This window comes from Gymnogyps californianus, unplaced genomic scaffold (genome assembly GCF_018139145.2).
Source record: "Gymnogyps californianus isolate 813 unplaced genomic scaffold, ASM1813914v2 HiC_scaffold_34, whole genome shotgun sequence".
In the NCBI taxonomy this organism is placed as follows: domain Eukaryota; kingdom Metazoa; phylum Chordata; class Aves; order Accipitriformes; family Cathartidae; genus Gymnogyps; species Gymnogyps californianus.
Window position 1 is genome coordinate 1,562,510 of NW_026114224.1, and position 15,242 is coordinate 1,577,751.

Consider the following 15,242-nt stretch of genomic DNA (forward strand, 5'->3'; position numbering starts at 1 on the left):
CTGGGCATGACATTCCATGGTATGGAATACCCCTTTGGCTAGTTTGGGTCAGCTGCCCCAGCTATGCTCCCTCCCAGCTTCTTGCACACCTGCTTGCTGGCAGAGCATGGGAAACTGAAAAAAAATCCTTAAGATAAGCGCTACTTAGCAACAAATAAAACATCAGAGTGTTATCAACATTATTCTCACACTAAATCCAAAACACAGCACTGTACCAGCTACTAGGAAGAAAATGAACTCTATCCCAGCCAAAACCGGGATAGTCACTGTTTACTCTTTGCAGTATTGAGAAGTAGTGGGGGGAAAATGGCTGAAGGTACCACACCTGTGAAATAGACTGCAGGAGCCCCAGGTGGACGGGGAGTTCTGACAAACTGCCAGTTTAGATGGCCAAAATTAAAGAGCATGGACTTTCATGTTAGAGCAAAATGGAGAAACCCTTTGTATGATTTTTGTAAAATATGAACCTTAAGTAATTGCAAAGGAGCTACTTTCACAACCTTTCATCCTGGCTCTCACTTTAATGAACATAACCTGTTTAGGGAAGTTATATGAAAAACAGTACAAGTCCAAACTAGGTCTTCTCTGAAAAGCAAAGAGGATGCAATGGGCTACAAATGAGCAGATAGTATCAGAAAAAAACAAAATTCAACAAAAAGCTCCAGCAGAATAACAACACTGAAGTGGATATTACTTGTATTTCCTCTAGCACCTTCCATTCAATAGTTCTGAAGTATACAAATACAACACTGAGTTTCTTTAATCTGTCATCTTATAAAGGGGACAAGTCACTTGGCTTCTGTTTTACTAAGGTCATACGAGGCTGTTGCAAACTCGAGCGCAGAACACAGGTCTTCAGAGTCCTGCTCGTGTGCTTTAACCAAATAGGAGACAAAAATAAAAAGATTAATAAAATATATAAATTTGTATTCCTATTCTTTTGTGAAGAACCTTTTCCAAGTACTGGTACTAAACTTTAATGAAATTGCAAGTAAACATTAGTATTAATAGTAATACTATCAGTACTAATTATTAACAGAGTATTAATAGTCTATGATACATACATTTCTCAAGCACTATTAATCAGCATACTATTCTGCTACGATCAGTATCACTAGGTGGACACCAGCAACAAATATAAAACATACCAAAAAATGGCATTCTATGAGGAAAGCATCACATAAAATAAAAGTCCATGGAAGAAATATAAAACATCAAAAATCTGCTTCTAAGTTCTAAAAGGGTAGCTTAAAAATTGGAAGAACAAAAAAAAAAAAGCAGCTTCTGGTAACAAACAAGATTTTTTGTTGGGTTTTCCCTTAGCTTCCTTAGATTTTAGTGGCAAGTCTGTAAATCCAAAGTCCCCTCGAATGGTCAAATCCTTTTGCAAGTCATGGCACCAGGAGCTTTTTCGAGGACTGGCCAAAACAATGCAAGTGAAACAGTCTAAATTTCTGAATTTCCATGCCTTTGTTTTTATTACTGTAAACACTGTTTTTAATCAATACGCTGATAAAACTGCAGCTAGAACAAAGTAGAATAGAGCTTGCCCAATTCCCACTCCTCCCCCAACCTCCTTTAAGTTACCAAGGTTGTTGAGGTTATAAACACAAAAGCTGGCTCATTTTCCAGACTATGCATCAAAATTGGTTTACATCAGTTACTCCAGTTTCTCCATGTAACCCTCCAGGAGTCCCAAACATCATTAATGCTGCAAAAGTGATTTAGCCTTGCTTGCTTTCAAGTTACCTAGTGTAAGGTTAAAAATAAATTCTTTAAACAAGTTAGGTCAAACCACCACAGAGAGATCAGGCCCAGGTATAAATATTGAGCCAGTCAGGTAGGAATCCAAACCCAGATTCCACTAGAAAACATGATATAACCAAGGGAATTGCTAAAAGGGCCTCAGAAGGCTGAGTCGCTGCCATTTGTTGTGAAGGGCTCCATTTCAATGGCAAGCACTGCTCCTCCAGGCCTGCATATCCTCCCCCTCCCTTCCCTTCACACACATCCAGCTCCAATTTCTCTTCTTGAAAAAAACAGCTGCTCTCATGCCTGGACAGCCCCCCCATTTCACCAGCCACCACCGCCCCAGAGGCTATCACCTTGATCTACTGCTGTATTATAAGCATTCAGCATTTACTCAAATTGAGATGACTAGGGACCAATTACTGCTTGGTAGCTGGAGACAAAGTGAGCTGGCCCTCATGACCTTCCCCTTACATAGCTCCACACCAAACCCGAAGTTTCTGTTCTACAAGACTGCATGTTCCTTTGAACATAACCAAGAGGGCTCTGCACATCCATGCTCCTGATGTTAACACACCTACAAGAGAGAAACTTCAAACCAGGTTCACCCTGAGCGACTCCCAGGTGGCATTCAACAGCACTGCAGACATTTCAGCACATATTTTAAAATCTATTTCACATCACAGAGTTCAGATCCTTGCCATCAGGCTCAAATGTGCACCAGGTCCCTTTCTACATCCAGTTTCTTGCAGAAGGGTTTCTACCAGTTCACTTTCCTACTGTAATTTTCTTCAGCAACAATAGCAAACACAGACAAGCTTCCTTTTTTGGTTTTAAATGCAACATAAGCCAGTCCAATAGCAAAGCCCTACCCCGACTTTCAATTCTCAGCAAGCACATAGTCAGGGGTGAGGAAGGACTAGGTAGAGAAGGTTAACAGAGAGAACCATTCATTTGTCACCATATCCTCAAGTAACCTACTGTTGCTGCTGAGATGTTATTGTCAGTGAATTCTGTAGCTGTGACCGTAACACGGCCACCCTACCCCACCAGCGAGGGTGCACCCGGGAAGGAGATGGGGCAAGACAATGTGGAAGTAAAGCCCTACACAAGGCACAAATCAATATTTACCCACTTGTTCCCTTCCCATGCTGCCAGCCCTCCTTCGGCCTAACTCGAGATTAGGAAGGGGCCCAAAGGCACGCCCCCCTCCACCAACCCCACTTCTCTGAGGGGTCCAGCTGCACCCCCCTTTCTTCACAACCCCAAGCCCACGGAGCCAGGAGAAGCACGAACCCATCAGGAGAGAAACCCCCAGCTGTAACGAGATGAGAAACAAGGGGGATGGGGTGCAGGACTCCCTCCCCAGAACGGAAGAGGGCGGAAAGCTAACCCACCTCTCCCGGCACCCACTGGGGGTCGGGTCGGCTCCCCCTCCCCGCACGAGCCCAGGCTGGAGCAGGGCAGGAGCTGCCCGCAACCGCGGCCTACTCAGCGGCTCCTACCCGCGCCCCTGAGGGGAAGGGGGGGGGAGAAGAAGGGGGGGCCGGCAATCTAGGGCATGGCGAAGCTTCCCCCGGGCGGCCGCCAGGAAAAGTAGGGCAGAGCCGCCTCTCCTCACGCCGCCACCCCCCCGCGGCCGGGAAGGGGCGGCAGGCCCGACGGGGAGGGGTGGCCCTAGCAGACACCCGCCGCCGGACAAAAGCTCCCACTAGAACGGGAAACCAGCCCCAGGCGGCGGGCCCGTCTTGGGACCTCAGGCCGCTGAGGGAGCAACGGCCGCCCCCAGACCGTTGGGCGAGGGAGGGGCGCCAGGCCTCCCCTAGGCGCGCAGGTCCCCCGTCCCCCATCCCCCCCGCCGCCGCGCGCGCGGGGCAGGCGGTGAGGGAGGGGGACGCGCGCGCGCGCGCCCCCCCGGCCCCCCCGCGGGCGGGCGGGCGGGCGCGCGCGCCCCCCCGCCCCCCCCTCCGCGGTACCTGCCCAATGTGCTCACAAAGCAGCAGCGGCGCCCACCACCGTCACGTGACCGCCCCACGCGGGCCGGCCTGCCTCGCTCGCTCCCTCCTCCACGCGCGCGCGAGGCCGCTCCTCCACCACGTGACGTGGCGCGCTCACCTACCGCCCCCCCCCCCGCGCGCCTCATCCCTCACACACTGCAAGCGCGCACCCATCCACCGACCCTTCCGCCTACCCTGAGCACCATGTGAGCAGGGTGGGGGAAGCCAGCCCCTTCCCCCTCACGTGGCCGGGGCTCCGCCCCCCCCAGCGCGCGCGTGGCGGAAGGGGATGGTTGGTCCGGTCCACGGCTGCGCTGGTGGAAGGTGGCGCAGGGAGCGTTTCTGTGAGGGGTTGTGGTGCCTCCCCGCCTCTGGGGGGGTGTTAGTGCTGGTTTGTTGCCGCCGGCTGCTCTGCGAGAGGCCCTGGGGGAAGGCCGCAGCCGCTCCTGGGGTCGCTCCGTGGAGGGTTGACGCGCCGGCGGAGCCCGACCGGGAAGGGCATCTGCGGAGACGGGCTGCCCCGCCTCAGTGCTCTGTCAGGCCGCGGGGAGACAGAGGCCCAGCGTCCGTGGGTGCAGCCTGGGCCCTGGCAGGATGGGTTTAGGAACAGGGTGAATATTCAGAATCATGGCTCAGTTCCTCTCTCGCTGGCTGAAGGAGCGGTTTGAACCAGGAGCTCTGGGTTTTTTTAGGTTTTACTTCTTATTTTAAGGTGGCTTTTATTTTCTGCCCTACAGGGTTTTGGCAGGAGTGGTTTGTCACAGATTAAAGCCTGTTCAGGTTGCCAGGTTACATTCATTACATTTGGTGCCTCAGTCCCAGACAGTGTTCAAGCTGAGCTGACATGGGTTCTGGGCTTTCTAGAGCTCCCTTGTTCCTTCTCTAGTTATTGTTCTGGAGGCTTCATCCCAGACCTCTTTGATATCCCAAACAATCCACATGACTAGAGAATCAAAAGGCTCCTTTGCGTTCTCTCTCCACAGTTGCTGAGACTAATGCCTGAGCCATCAGGAAATTGGAACCAATTCTGCACTTACGTTAATTTCTTTTAAGTGTTACACTCTTTTGCTAGGCTGGACACAGGGAGGCACCCCATTGATGTGGAGGAATCCCAGGACAAAGGATAGCTGCACTACAGGAGGAAAAGGGCAAGGAGAGTATGCTAGGGGCTCATGGAGAATGGCAAGGGGGTGGCACAGCAGAAGTATGTCAGAGCACTTGGTGCAGCTTCTGGCAACCTAAACTGAATGGTGACAGGACAGATGGCAAGAAAGGAAGGTTGCTTGACTCCCCAAGAAGAGTTTCAGGTTGTGAGCCAGGAAAAAAAAAGAACTTTTTCCCTTTAGGCTTTTTCCTGCTGTGCATTTTTCCCATTCTGTACAGCACTTCTGGTTGCCCAAAATGTAGCAGTTGTACCCTTCTGGCATCCCTTCTTTGTAAGGCCTGGCATTTTAAGGCAGGGCTTGCTTAGCCTATGTGGAAATTGGTTCCTGCTTGGCACTCTGCTGAGCAGGCAGGGTTGGTGAAGGTGATGGGGGCACCAGATAGCAGACTGTTTGTTCAGCCCCTGGTGCTTCCAGTGATACGTCCCATGGTTTTTGACCTTTTCTGTGGTCTTATTTCCTTTACTGCTGTTTGCTCATCCTCTGTCCCTTGACCCCATACTCTCCATGTAAGTAGAGAGGGCATCAAATCTCATTTTACCCTAAGCAATATCTGAAAATTAATCAGTGTTGTTCATGCTTCTGCCTTCTCTGAGTAGACAGATTTAAGCAGCCTGTGTCCTGGACTGACCTTGATATTTATTACATAGATGGGCAGGAGCTACAACAGTTCCTACTGCTCAGAAGCAGCAACACCTCCCTATTCCCATCTTTTCCCAATAAGATAGAGGGTCCTTTAGAGCTAAATTGAAATTCAGACCAAATAGTGCACAGGTAGTGTTGATTTTCTTGAGGCAGCTGTTGATATTTTGGTTTATTACTATTGGGGGGAGGGAGTTAATTATAGCTCTAAACAAAGTTTCACAAGCTTTGTGACAAACATGTCTGTGGCTCCATAATCTGTGCAGATTTAATCGGTATTATTAGCATTCTTTCATCATGACTTGGCAATCCTTTGCTAATCAAGATGGATATTTGATGTGCAGCGTGCAACAACAAAGGCTGAGAGCTCTTGGGATGCTGTAGTCAGATGGTGTGGTGCCAGCTGGAATGTGTCTTTGAATATCACACAGAATCCAGCCCAGGAGCATTTGGAAGAATTGCCCAGGAGCATTGGCAGGAGAAAATTAAACAAGGATACCAGGACAAAAGCACTGTAGACTCCTCTCTGCTGTATATGGAGTAAATATAAATGAGAAAATGGCATATTTCACCACCAAAGCTTCCAGAGGAGAGCTAAAGGAATAAACTAATGGAGGCTCAGGGACACAGACCCTCACTCCAAATATTCAGTACATCAGGCTTGGAGAGGAGACCCTGCACTAAACATAGCAAAGGTTTGACCAGGCCTGGCAGGCAAATTCTATCTACTGCCTGTGTCAGGACTTTATCTGCTGTTACAAGGATTTGCAACCTTTTCAGTTTTCCAACTACTAAAGAATAATCCAGTGCAGGTGCAAATCCCACCGGACTGTATGTTTAAGCTTACTTCAGGATTGCTTTTCTCAGTCACCTACTGCAGATTTCTTAAATAGCCTGCAGTCCATGTACCACAGGCTGGAAACCACCATTCTGGTGCTTTGGCATTCTACTTGCCAGTCACATTTGGGAGTGGGGGGAAACCACTTGTGTTAAGAATATCACCCTGTTCCTAGTTCAGAAGTCTGCTCTACTGTGTTACAGACAAGAAATGAAAACCATCTATTCCTCACAGGCTCGGGCTGCAGTATATCTTCCCTCCTCTTGCTAATGCTCTCTTCTACTTTCCACACTACCAACCCTTGCCCCTCAGACTCATTGGACAATTAGTCCAACTGATCTGAAGTTCAGAGCAGTTTTACACTATTTAGTCTGAAGTTTGTATTTTCTTTGTGCCTGTTTTTTCCCCCAGTTACATCACTTGGTCTAATAAAAATACTGCTCTTCTCTGCAAACTGTTCTTACAGCCTTAACCCATGACACCTGCATCAACAGCACTACCTTTCTCCAAAATATACTCCAGTAGCCTCAAAGAGACAACGTATCCGGTCATACTTGGACTCTGTAAGGGAGAGGCTCTGCACAAAGAAACCAAGCTTGACTTTCAGGTTTGAGTTGAGTTTGCAGGGAGTTAGGAATTCTCTCTAGTTATAGTGGAACAATTGAAAATCTTGGATGCAAAGTGGGGTTGTCTCAAGAGATGTTATCCTTGGGCATACCAGGGATTGCTGCTGCATTTAGACTTGGGGTGAAACTTGTAAAGATGCTGTCTAGAAATGGGATCCAATGCATTAGATTGTGTTAATATGCATGCAGAAGCAAGGCTTCAGCAACAATTGTACTTGAAAGGGTTGCCATTTCAGTTGTGGAAGCAAGCCCTTCTGGTATAGATGCCATTCATTGATTCACGGCATTGAAGGCAGAAAGGGTAACGATATCATTGTGTCTAGCCTTCATACAGCCCAGGCCATTAAAATTCCTAACATCCACGAGCTGTATTAGTCTCTCATGTCTCAGCATCATCCTGGGAATTCATGTTGGACTGCTTGATCATGCTTTAGAGTCAGTGCATGCCTGGAGACAGACCCTCTTCTGTAGGTGCCCCCTGCAGCCCTTGGTCCAAGTTTTCTCACCTTGTAATTTGGCTGTATGAAAAAGGTGATGCATTTTCATGTGACCAGAATCTGAAATTGCTCTGTACAACCACCTTAACCCCATTGTTATTTTCCATTCCTCTAACATTTTTCACAAAACATTTTATCTGTGGTGACTTTGTACTTATTTCCAGATTGCTGAGACAGTTCAACACACCTGAGCCTGATATTGATCCTGTAGAACCTCGCTATAAACACCTGTTTCGGGGAGGATGTTGGCAGTTGTTAATGTGTAGTGTGTGCTCTGCTAATGGTAAGTGCTGAGTTTGTTCTGTCATACTCCCTGATTTAATTCTGTGATGTGCCCACTGTTACCTTTATCAGCCAAACAATCTCTAAGAATTAAATAGGCTTTTGTTAAACAGACTTATTTTCCACACAACCCTGTTGCCTGGCATTAACTGTATATCTAGCCTTGAATTCTCTATTAATCAAGTCCCTTATCAGTTTTCCATTATTTTGCCTGTGACATCAAGGAAAGTAGTCTGCAGGTATCTGGTCACCCCTCTGTGCCCTGCTCAAACAGTGGCATGCTTCCAGCCTCTTAAAATTTCTGAAGATTAAAATTATTTCCATGAAGCCAGAAGTTTCCCTGGCCAGCTCTTAAAGAATTTTGGGGAGGGGGGTGTGTGTGAACTAGATGATTGTTAAAGGTCCCTTCTGATCCGAACCATTCTATGCTTCTATGAACTCTTGGGTGTAGACACCTCAGGGCTGGTGATAGAAAATCATTTCTGACTGTCAAATGTTACTTCGCACTAGTCAGTCCATAAGCTAACAACCAGCTATTTCTTCTGTCCCACTGTGACACTACTAGAGCATCCTGCTTCTTAGTGGAACAAAAAGCAGGTATTTTTGGAACACTTCTACTTTTATAATCATCTGTTAGTGCTTTTAAAACTGTCTACAAGTGGGCCAATATGATTGCTAGGAATTGTTCTTTAAGAGGTTGAAAGTTCTTAGAAGCAAAAAAATCCTTTTGCTGGTATAGCTTATACCAGCTTATACCAGAATAAATGTAGAGGAATTTATTTTATCTGTTCCTTTTCTAATTTAAGTTACAGGCAACTCAAAGTTTATCAACCAGAGACACCAGTTGTTTACATGCAGAGCTAGTTCATTCTGGGATGGCTGATTAGCTCAGCTGCAGTGTCCTGTAAATGCAAAGCTAATTCAGTTACTGGGCCGCATCGACATCCTCATGTCCTGCTAGAGACTTTTAAACATCCTTGCACCATGTTGCACAGTGCCTCTTGCAGTGCTTACAGAGCATCTGCCTTTATCAGCTGGATTTTAACGGGCCTAGTGGAATCTCAACCCTCCCTTACTCCAGATAATGTAAATGTTCCTGTAATTGATTGGTAATAAACTAATAGTGTTGTAAAGTGGAAACTTGGATGTTGCACCATTTGCTGTTTTCCCCCAAACTTCATCTTAGGATAAATTACAAGCATTTTTATCCTGTGATATATTTTAGGAGAATGTTTTGAATAGCATGTCCAAGGATATTTGCCAACTCTGGTTAAATGTCAGTCATCTGCTTTAAATTGTAAAAGGGCCATTTGTAGATGCAGCAACAGGCAATGGCAGGAACAAATCAGTGAGCTTGAGAGACCTTGGGGAACTACAGGCTGGTCAGCCTCCCCTCAGTCCCTGCAAAGGTGATTGATAGAGCAAATAGTACTGAAAGCCATTTTCAAACATATTGAGGACAAGAAGGTGATTGGGAGTAGTCAGCATGGATTTACACTGGGGAAGTCATGTCTGACCAACCTGATCACCTTCTACGATGAAATGACTGCCTTGGTAGATGAGGGGAGAGGAGGGGATGTTCTTCACTTTGACTTTAGCAAAGCTTTCAACAGTGTTTCCTATAACAGCCTCATAGACAAATTGATGAAGTACAGATGTGGTGGGTTGACCTTGGCTGGACACTAGGTGCCCACCAAAGCTGCTCTATCACTCCCCCTCCTCAACTGGACAGGGGAGAGAAAATATAACGAAAGGCTCGTGGGTCGAGATAAGGACTGGGAGATCACTCAGCAATTACTGTCACGGGCAAAACAGACTGGACTTGGGGAAAAATTAATTTAATTTATTGCCAATTAATAACAGAGTAGGATAATGAGAAATAAAAACAAATCTTAAAAACACCTTCCCCCAACCCCTCCCTTCTTCCTGGGCTTAACTTCACTCCTGATTTCTCTACCTCCTCCACCCGAGCGGCACAGGGGGACAGGGAATGGGGGTTGTGGTCAGTTCATCACACGTTGTCTCTGCCACTCCTTCCTCCTCACACTCTTCCTCTGCTCTAGCGTGGGGTCCCTCTGTCCTGGTCCCTCTTTCCACGGGAGACAGTCCTCCATGAACTTCTCCAACATGAGTCCTTCCCACAGGCTGCAGTTCTTCACGAACTGCTCCAGCATGGGTCCCATCCACGGGGTGCAGTCCTTCAGGAACAGACTGCTCCAGCGTGGGTCCCCCACAGGGTCACAAGTTCTGCCAGCAAACCTGCTCCAGCATGGGCTCCTCTCTCTCCATGGGGCCACAGGTCCTGCCAGGAGCCTGCTCCAGCGTGGGCTCTCCACGAGGCCACAGCCTCCTTCGGGCGCATCCACCTGCTCTGGCGTGGAGTCCCCCACAGGCTGCAGGTGGATAACTGCTCCACTGTGGACCTCCATGGGTTGCAGGGGGACAACCTGCGTCACCATGGTCTTCTCCATGGGCTGCAGGGGAATCTCTGCTCCAGCGCCTGGAGCACCTCCTCCCCCTCCTTCTTCCCTGACCTTGGTGTCTGCAGAGTTGTTTCTCTCACATATTCTCACTCCTCTCTCTTCTGGCTGCTGTTGTGCAGCAGTTTTTTCCCCTTCTTAAATACGTTATCACAGAGGTGCTACCACCGTTGCTGATTGGCTCAGCTTTGGCCAGCAGCAGGTCCATTTTGGAGCCAGCTGGCATTGGCTTTATCAGACATAGGGGAAGCTTCTAGCAGCTTCTCACAGAAGCCACCCCTGTAACCCACCCACCCCCCGCTACCAAAACTTTGCCACACAAACCCAATACAACAGACTAGGTATATGGACAGTGAGGTGGATTGAAAACTGGCTGAACTGCTGGGTTCAAGGGGTTGTGATCAGTGGCACAAAGTCTAGCTGGAGACCAGTCACTGGTGGTGTACCCTAGGGTTTGGTCCTGCCGCCAGTGCTGTTGAATATGTTCATTAATGACTTGGACAGTGGGGCAGTGCTGCCTCAGAAAGTTCACTGATGACACAAAACCAGGAGGAGTGGCTGATGCACCAGATGGTCATGGTGCCATTCAGAGGGACCTCAACAGGCTGGAGAAATGGGCCAACAGGAATCTCATGAAGTTCAACAAAGGGAAATGTGAAGTTATGCACCTGGGAAGGAATAACCCCATATGCCAGTATGGGCTGGGGCCAACCATCTGGAAAGCAGCTTGGCAGAGAAGGACCTGGAAGTCCTGGTGGACAAGTGGAACACGAGCCAGCCATGTGCCCTTGCAGCAAAGGCCAACAACATCCTGGGCTGCATTAGGAAGAGTACTGCCAGCAGATTGAGGGAGGTGATCCTTCCCCTCCTCTCACCAGTTCAGCACTGGTGAGACGCATCTGGAATGCTGTGTCCACTTCTGGGCTCCACAATACAAGAAAGACATGGGCATACTGGAGGGAGTCCAATGAAGGATCACAGAGATGATTAAGGGACTGAAGCACCTGACATACAGGTACAGGCTGAGAGAGCTGGGATTGTTTAGCCTGGAGAAGAGAAGGCTCAGGGGGATCTTATCAGTCCCTTAACTCATGGAAGTGACTAAAGAAGATGAAGCCAGACTTCTCAGTGGTGCCCAGTGACGACCCACAAATTAAAAACCGGAAAATTCCATTTAAACATAAAACTTTTTTTACTGTGAGGGTAGTCAAACACTGGCACAGGTTGCCCAGAGAGGTTGTGGAGTCTCTATCCTTGGAGATATTCAAAACCTGACTGGACATGGTCCTGGGCAGCTTGCCCTAGTTGACCCTGCTTTGAGCAGGGGTTTGGACTAGGTGATCTCCAAAGGTCCCTTTCAACCTCAGCTATTCTGTCATTTGGAGAGTACAGGAACCCAGCATTTGGGGATACGACTTGACCTCTCTGACTATTTCTTATTCCAAGAGTGTGTTAGTAAGTTGAGAAAGAAAGGTGACAGGGAAATCCATGTCATATGAGCCAGACTTTTCCCTGTAGTCACTTTCTATTGCTCTGTGCAGAACATTGAAGCTCTGGATGTTTCCCTTCCCCTAAGCAAAGTTGAGCAGCCCAGAGCGCAGGACTAAAAGCTTTCCCCAAAACCAAATATGCTCAAAGTACAACAGCAGCAGCCTACTGTATATGCACCAAGATAACAGGGAAAATTTTTTTTTTTGAGTCAAATCCTGTTTATACAGGTAAAAAGCTAAAGTTGGCTTTCTGCGATTAACAGGAAAGAGATGCTCCTATAAATACACATGGCAAGTCATCATTACTCCTAGAATTTCTTTCCTGGAAGAGAAAAAAGTCTCTTATGAAGTGGTTTCATCAGAGCGCAAGATCAGAAGTTGTTATAGCTTAATAGCTCTCTACTGGCATCCTCGCTGGCGCGCTTTCCCAGGTGTTTTTCTTAGTGCTGACCAACCATTCCTCACCCTCTTGGCTCTGAGACCTCTTTTAGGGCTCGTATACATGGAGAAATTAGCCAGCATTGCTCCCTAGGTGAATACTTACCTAGAATACAGCAGCTATATGGGGAGGAGTTTTACAGCAACAGTGCCAGTCTGTGTCTCCCCAAAGGCAACCTTAAATCTAGTCACATCCTTTCCAGTTGTCTAGAATCTCTGAAATTTCTATTGTAGATGAGTCCGTGTGCCTAATGTTAAACACGCACCAGGCACTGCGGTGGGTCTGTGGAGAAAGGAAACCCCTGAAACAGGGAAACTTGACAACATAGGAAAAAAACACAGGCACCAATTACAGGGGCTGCAAATCTTTCTGCTGAGACTTCAGCATCCCTGGAACATGACCCGCACTCTGTTTATGTCTTTGGCACAAACAGTCCAAGCAACTGTCACGCTGACTTTCTGACTGCAGTTCTGCACTTAAGGCCTGTGGCTTCTCTCTTACCTCTCCCAGCTCGTAGTACACCTTAAAGAAGAGGGAAAGGTAAGACCCTCTGTGCAGGGCGATACTTTGGAGCGGCTGATCAGTAGCTCCCAAATGCCATGTTGGCTGCGTGGTCCCTTGAGCCTTGCAGGGGGCTGAAGCCATCCTGACATTTGTTCTTCCAGATGAGGAGGCTTGGGGGGGGGGCTGAGGAAGTTGGGAGACAAAGCACGGAGGTATTTGTTTTCTAATACACTGTGAACTTGCTCACTTTCAATCTCTGACAGAATGGGCTACCCTTGCCCAAAGAACAGTTCGAGCACTATGTTCCTGGCATCTCTTCATTTATTAATCCATTTACTGGACCTTGAAAGCACTTTGCACTGGGAAAGACTATCCTGATCCTCCATTCAGAAGCAGACAGGATGAATACAGCTATGGCTAGGAAGAACTAACAGAACCAGTATGAAACTATTCCCACAGTGCTGTCTTGGTTCTGCAACGGCAGTGCCACCAACTGGCAAGAGCTGAGATCCCAAGTCACAAAGATCAGAAACAAAATACACCCAAGAAGGGAAGTGATGACAGTCATGCAAACCTGCAGCAGCTGGGCTGGGAGTTGGAGGCAGGCAACAGATTGAGTGTTGAAAGGCATAATGTGCACTGCCACCGTGTTTGTAGTGTACAGTAAAAGCACAGTCAATAGCAGTGTAGACCCGCTGCAGGCTCCAGGCCAAGGAGTACAATGGATCTTGTCTTGGTTCCACAGCCAGAAATGACAATGGCCACACACACACATGCCAAGCACAGCCAGTGAGAAAGCGCTGAGGGAAGCTGGACTGTTCAGTGTAAAGAGTGAAGACCGTGGCCATGAAACAGTTAAAAATCCCTTTCAACAAAAAGAGATGAGCTGCCCCACAGAAGGGAACAAACTGCTTCATCTGCACAGTGAATGGGAAAGCAAGGGAACCTGCAAGACAGATGATGGGACAAAATAGGTGAATGCTAGAATTAGGTGCTGGGGGAGGATTTGGACTCTTTATTGCTGAGATTTAAGCTGGACACACATCTAGGAGGAGCTTGATGAGTACTGACTGTATTGGTACTTCCTGAGGTCCTCAGCCATCCCCAATCCTTTTTTGGTCCTGCAAGTCAGCTGACAGGTCCCACACCATCTGAATGCTGTACTCAATGGAGCATCTGATGCAGCTGGGGAGTTAGTAACCCTCATGGCCAGAGCCCTTTCTATAGCTTAAAGTAACCGTCCCTTCACCCTCCTCTCACTTTCTTATGAGGCTTAGGGGTAGAAACAAAAGCATGAGCCTGGCAGGGAACCCGTTCTGTGTTAAGGAGGAGCAGCAGCAAGCGTGACCATCTAGGAACAGAGCACAGCTCAGGAGCAGTTCAGCTCCAGCTTCCACACTGAGGGGTTGGCACAAGCTCATCTAAATCCATGGCTGTGACAGGAGGCAAGCCAGGAGCCACAGGTTGTACTGCTGCCAATGCCTTCTAGCCTCATACCACCACACATCTAACCCATCATCTCCTGCATGTCTCCAGGGCCAGGGATATTTTTTTTTTTTTTTTTTTTTTTTTTGCATCTCTCAGCTCTCAAACAGTTTTGGTATAAGACTCAGTAGGATGACAGTATAGTATTCACATGCCTTTTAGACTCTCCTCTTCCAGCATCCACAAGCATCAGTAATGCCTACTACAGTACTACAGGGAGCAGAGATAGTGCAGCTGGATACGTGGTCTCCCATAGCTTGCATACAAAGCTGCAGTTTGTCCATGACCATGGAAACTAGCACCTCAGGGTGAGGCTAAGTGTGAAGAAGATGGGGATGCAGGAGCTGCTTTTAGGCACATGATTCTAACCTCCAACATAAAGCTTAGATCTCTTAAGGACATTCCTCCTCTCCAAAAAATAACCTTCCCAATTCTAGGCAGGGAAGAAGAGGCAGGGAAATAGGACAGCTGGACAGGGGCCTCACTTTTCTGTGCAATGAAAATATGGTGGAAGTTCTAGTGCTACAGATGCATTTTTGGTACATAAGGTCTTCCTGAAACCCTTAGACCTATACCTAACTGTCTACCTATAGGTATCTGTGCTGTCCAACACTTCTAAGAGGTACTTCCTTCTTAGAAAAATGAAGTGGTTAAAAGGAAACTCTTGCCTCAAGACAAATGAGGTACCAGAAGAAGAGAACAGGAAGGAGATGCTTTGAAGAGTGTAACAGTCCCAACTCTGCCATTAGATACATTTCCTATGGAAGCAAGGAGTGTTATGCAGCTGTACAGAGAACAGGACTGATGTTTAAGCTATGAAAAACAGGAATAAGCTGAGAACCTGCCCTTGGGATATCAATCCACTCACTGGTGAAGGAAAAACAACAGTTCACTATTTCCTTTGAATCAGTCATGTCAACACAGAGGCTGGACTGTTACAGGGAGAAACCCAAGCCCACATGCTCTCAAACTGCCCTGGATTTACTTGCAGTGGGATGATTAGCAAATAAAGGAAACCATCAGCCAAGCCAACACACTATACAAATACAT

At 47.6% G+C, this 15,242-nt stretch overlaps 1 protein-coding gene across 1 annotated transcript in view; it reads right to left on the reverse strand.

Moving 5' to 3' along the window:
- Positions 1-68, reverse strand: part of LOC127028533 (ubiquitin-associated protein 2-like) — a 93,390-nt gene extending 93,322 nt beyond the window's left edge. The window contains exon 1 of the mRNA XM_050914295.1: positions 31-68. The gene's annotated coding sequence lies outside the window, so the exon portion shown is untranslated. The remainder of the gene's footprint in view (positions 1-30) is intronic.
- Positions 69-15,242: the final 15,174 nt, after the last annotated feature.